Source organism: Magallana gigas, chromosome 3, assembly GCF_963853765.1.
Source record: "Magallana gigas chromosome 3, xbMagGiga1.1, whole genome shotgun sequence".
NCBI lineage: Eukaryota > Metazoa > Mollusca > Bivalvia > Ostreida > Ostreidae > Magallana > Magallana gigas.
In genome coordinates, this window is record NC_088855.1 from 56,422,313 (window position 1) to 56,427,891 (window position 5,579).

Genomic DNA, 5,579 nt, shown 5'->3' on the forward strand with positions numbered 1-5,579 from the left:
CGAAAAATTTGATTCACTTCCGGTTTTGACCGGAAGTGACAGATTTTCATTTTGAGCCTTATTACAGAGGTAAAACGACAAAATCATAACCATTGAAAATTTCAAGCCTCTATCTTAAAGCGTTTTTAGAAACGCTGCGGACAAAATGACTTTCTAAAATTTTTTGTTTAAATGACGTAACGTAAAAACGGAAAGGTCGTTTTCAAAGAAACTTTAGGATCTTAGAGGCATAATAGTTGCACATAATCTCTCAAAGTTTCATCTCAATCGGTTATAAACTTTTTGAGTTATAAAGCCGAAAAGGAGTCAGATACAAAAGATGTCACCTTTGACCTTCCAAACTGTGCTTGTTGCACCATCAAATGTCAGAAACTTAGCAATGTAAAGTTTATTATATTTCTGTGAATATTTCCTATGTAAAATTACAATGAATAAACATGCTATTCCATCTAACTGTGAAATAGTTTCTATGCTATCTGTCCATAGTGAATAGTCAACGAAAGTATTCACCAGCAGCATACAATTTCCCTTTTTTAAACTCGGAACACCTCTGGTATAATCCGATCACAGCATTAAATTCAAAGTCCGATAATTCTAATTTGTTTATCATCAAGAAATTCTGCATCGCCAACAAATAAAGTTTTCTTCAGGATAATAATTAAGATATCTATAGCTATTTACTGACAGAAAGACAGACTAAGACTGTTGTGTTGTGTGAGGATGACAGACAGTTTATTGTCCCCCTCAACAGCAACTATTTCACTTGGCTTCGCCCCATGAAATAGTGGCTGTCTTGGAGGACAATAAACTTGCTATCATCCTCATACCCAGTGAATAGGTATATAATGTCCCATCCACATAAATTTCGAGTTATATAACCTCCCATTTGTAACCTGCAATTTCACAGTGTAAAGTCAACACAACAGTCTTAGCCGCAAGTTTCACCATTCAATTCGCATGTACGTATTAAACATTAGGGGTTTTCATATTGCATACCAATTCCAACAAGGGAGATCCCTCTAATGATGATCATTAAAATTCATTTTATGAATCTTAGCAACACTCATAAGCCTTCAATTGTGCAGCATCTCTTAAGGTGGCTCAAAACACCTTGAAATATTTTCTCAAATCAGCAGAAAATTACTTGATTATGATAGATATCATAATTGATAAGAAGTGTTTAAGTCAAATAGGCAAAAAATATGCAAATTTGGATGAACAATTACATTTTCAAAAATTTAATTCAATAAACAGTAACAAAAGCTCCAGGCGGACTAAAACTCAAACGCTTTAGAAACCCAATACTTTAACCATTAAGCTATGACGGTATACAACCCAATCAAACGATATTAAGAGTTCAACAAAACATTTAAATCGCCATCTTGTGAAGTAGTGTCTTAAAAAGTATAAGTCTAGGTGTAGTGATGTACCTTAATTTTACAAAAATATTAACGGGTACTTTATCCGAATGGTCCCTTGCTACCTTTAACTTAGTACATTTTATGAACAGATGTCTTTGTCTTAGAATAAGAAAGCTAATGCAATTCTGAGAAAAAAGTATACCACATATTGACAATTCCATTGAGGTTTAATAAACATATGGCCATTTAAGTGAACCCACCATTTCCAATTTCTTTTACTCAACACAGATTTACAGGGTTCTCCTTAGTAAAACATCTTTACCTGACCTTTTAGAGGTCAATTGTTGTTCAACCACCTTTAATAAGAAACCTTATTCAATACAACATACATCTACATGATATAATCTTGATAAAAGCATCACATAACTTAGAAATGCCCTTACATGTATACCCACCCCCTATCTTTTGATTTTCATAAAAAGTCATGGTTTGAAATCTTTTACCTAATTTTCTGAAACTTGTGGCAATTTCTATGAGTCATTTCTCACACATATTTGAAAACAATCATCAATGATACTAAAATTTGATCTTTTTATGTTTCTTGAATGATTTGTAGCATTTTAATAATTAAATAGACAAGTATTCCTGCATGTGATTTCTTTTTTCCATGAAAAAAAGTAAGTTAACAATCATATTTATTAAATATCTAATCTATTCTGGTTTCTAGTCTCTTTTTAACCATGATAAAACAGTAAGATCAACAAGTTCAACATCTGCCTTATATAAAATTAAATTCAAACACACCCGGGTAGCTGGAGGCGGCGGAGAATTCCATTAAAAATGTTCAAATTTGACATGTTTTTTTCTACTTTTTTTATGCATATATACCTTAAAAGGATGAAAATAGATTGTTTCTTGCTCATTTCAAAAGTAATTATCATTGCTGGTGTTATTCAAAAGTCAAATGTACATTTACATATCCTACATGTAATCTTATGGAGAAAATTGGAAAGAGTTTGGGTGATTTTTCAACTATGTAAACACATCTAAATATCTTTATAAAATAAAAAATGAAGGAAACATAATTGCATACTTTTATTGAAAAACAAATTTTCACAACAATTATATTTCTTTAAACAGCCTTAATTTTGTTTTTCATAATTTCTTATCAAACATGAACAAACCACAATAGGACATGATGCTTTCTTAAAGTTCCATTATTGTTCATGCATTATCCGATTTAATTTGAATTACCGGTAGATAGTCTGTAGAACACAAGGAATATGCATGTGGGTAGAGGTGACAGGTTAACCTCAAGAGCTGAAACCACAAGAATCAACAGGTAAAAGCCATGTGGTAACAAGAGTCTGCTTTAAGCTGAAATAAAAAAAAAAAAATTAGCTGTGTTAACATACATGTACTTGTAATAGCTGTGTTTACATTAACATATACATAATATTTTTGGAAAAAATACACTGACCATGCAGTGTTATAAGTATGACATATCCAAATATATGACATTAACATTTAGCCAGTACAAAAACAAAAATGTGCATATCAAGTCATAATATCATAACATTAAAATAATTTCTTGGGTATAGACATATCAGATTGAGAGAGAGCGAGAGCAGGAGTGAGCGAGAGAGTTTGTTTTACTTGAAAAGCGACAGCAATATTTCAATTCATAAACTACAAAGGAATATTACCAATCCAAACAGTGTCAAAGTATAAGCTTCTGCTACGTGTATACCATGTTTTGTCAATTCTACTGGGGTTTATTGCGAATAAATTTAGCGAGGGTTTTTTTTTCTTACGAATTACATGTTTTAAAAACAATACTATGTATAATGCGCATAAAAATGAGGGATTAATAATACATGCTCATTTTAAAATTCAATGCACTTTGGATTTCTTTTACAAGATCCAGATATTTTTGTCATAAAATTAAGATGCCCTCTGACAGTTTCATGAGTCTTTGCCAAGATTAAAAGAGAGAGAGAGAGAGAGAGAGAGAGAGAGAGAGAGACAGAGAGAGACAGAGAGAGATCTGAGGCACATGCAGTAAAAATTATTTACATACTATGTAGATGTGATATGCATGTAAAGCTTACCTAAAATGAATCAATATGTATAAAAGATAATCTAATCTCTCAAATTACAATGATTCTGTGAAATACTTATATCTTGAGAAGACTGTTTAATAGATATCATGGAACATTGACCTAAATTCTGAGCTTGATATAATATGAAATTTGAGACTTTTCATCTCGCACTCTGTTTTACATGCCTGTTACACAAGCAATAACCATATAGAGAGCGAGACAAAAGGTCTAATTTTAATTAGATTGAATATTTACTTTGTCAAATATATTTATTTAATTAAACACAAGCCTGAGTTTTTTAATTTATAAATTCAGTGAAGGCGATATTGTAAAGATCTGCTATATTTAAATATTTGGGTAAAGTTATCATCATGCATACATGCACTCTAATTACAACATTCTATTCTTGTGTACCTTAGGACTCCCACCGCTTTTAATTTTAAATTCTTCATGCAATTTACTACTGATATCCTTTCTTCACTTGCCTCGGATAGTCTTTTAAACACCATCACCAGTCCCGTAAATTCATGTGGTCCACTTTGTTTACATGTAAAAATGGCGACTCTCGATCTCGATGTAAATTCAACATACTTGATTTCCCGAGGTCGGTAGCGTGTTTCGGAGAAAGTCTGAGGCAAATAAAGAGGCGATATCAGTAGTAAATTGCATGAAGAATTTAATGGTACTAATTGTTTTCACAGAATTTGCGTATAAATAAGGTAAATCAGTCCAAAACTAGCGCACGTTTTTCTGCGCAATAAATATACATGTACAATTTTTTCAATGGGTGGCCCTGTAGCTCTCCGGTCTGTCATTATTTTTTCCCGGAGAGCTACAGTTCTGCAGCTACCGTGAAAATACACTGGACAGATAATATTCCGAGATTCCGCTGACTCTAACGCCCGCTTTTATATTGTGACGTACTTCAAAAGCGGAGGTTAGAGTCAGAGGAATCTCGGATTAGATTGAAAAGACTAAGTGCAAATACTCTGAAAAGAAAAAGTAAATACGACATATCCTGTATTGAAACATACCTTTATAATCTGTCATACGTTAGTTGAGCTGAAATTTCCACTATCGACGTCTTGCAGGCCTTGCTTTTTTTTTAAAATGTAGACACACCGCTATCAGCTGTTTGTTCGCAGTCAAAACATGGCGAGTTGAAATGGGGAATCGTACGATGATTATTTCGATTAAAACTAATAAGACTAATAAAAACTAACAACGTAATTATCGATCGAAATAACTAAATTGTATCGATAAACACTTTAATTAACTATTAAAAAACAGAGTCCGGTTTTATGACCTGCACGAATTGTTTTCAGCAGGAGTTACTTTCAGTGTGAATTTTACACTATTTTTTAAACCAAGAACACGGAATCAAAATTTCCGGAAAAATCAATATTTAAACCCCGATATCTCTGCAATGCATCATCCGATTTGAAAAAGAATTTCAGTTTTGTATTAAGCTTTGCAAACTCTACAATATGCATATAATTTTGTGTTTTATATATAGTTTAATTATCAGTACGAATTGTTTTCAGTAGAAATTACTTTCAGTGTGAAATATGCACTATTTTTAAAACCAAAAACACGGAATCAAAATTTCCGGAAAGATCAATTTTTAAACCCCGATATCTCTGAAATGCATCATCCGATTTGAAAACGAATTTTAGTTTTGCATTTAGCTTTGCAAACTCTACAACATGCATATAATTTTATTATTCGCTCAAAAAAATGAAAATTCCGAAAAATTAGAATCACTTCCGGTTTCGACCGGAAGTTACAAAATATTTTTTTTTGTAAATTTGCCATAAGTAAATCCGCAGATTTACAATCACAGAGAATTTCAAGTCTTTATAAACAACCGTTTACGAGAAAAGTCCTGGACAAAATCACTTTTTGAAATATTTAAAAATGACGTAACTAGAAAACGGAAGTGACTTAATGACTGAAAGTTTAAAATCCTCAAGGGACAACTATTTAACATAATCTCTGAAAATTTCTTGCAAATCGGTTGAAAAGTTTTTGAGATATAAAGCAAAAAAGAAGTCAGAAGGAAAAACAAGAAGAATAATAATAATAAAAAAAAACAATAGAATAACAAGAGGGTCTT

General features: G+C 31.9%; 1 long non-coding RNA gene across 1 annotated transcript; it reads right to left on the reverse strand.

The window, feature by feature from the left end:
- Nucleotides 1-592: 592 nt before the first annotated feature.
- On the reverse strand, nt 593-5,362 carry LOC136274142 (uncharacterized). Its single transcript, XR_010712435.1, has 2 exons — nt 4,498-5,362; nt 593-2,738 (listed from the first exon to the last, which is right to left on the reverse strand). It is a non-coding gene; the product is annotated as an uncharacterized lncRNA (long non-coding RNA).
- Between the last annotated feature and the right edge of the window lie 217 nt (nt 5,363-5,579).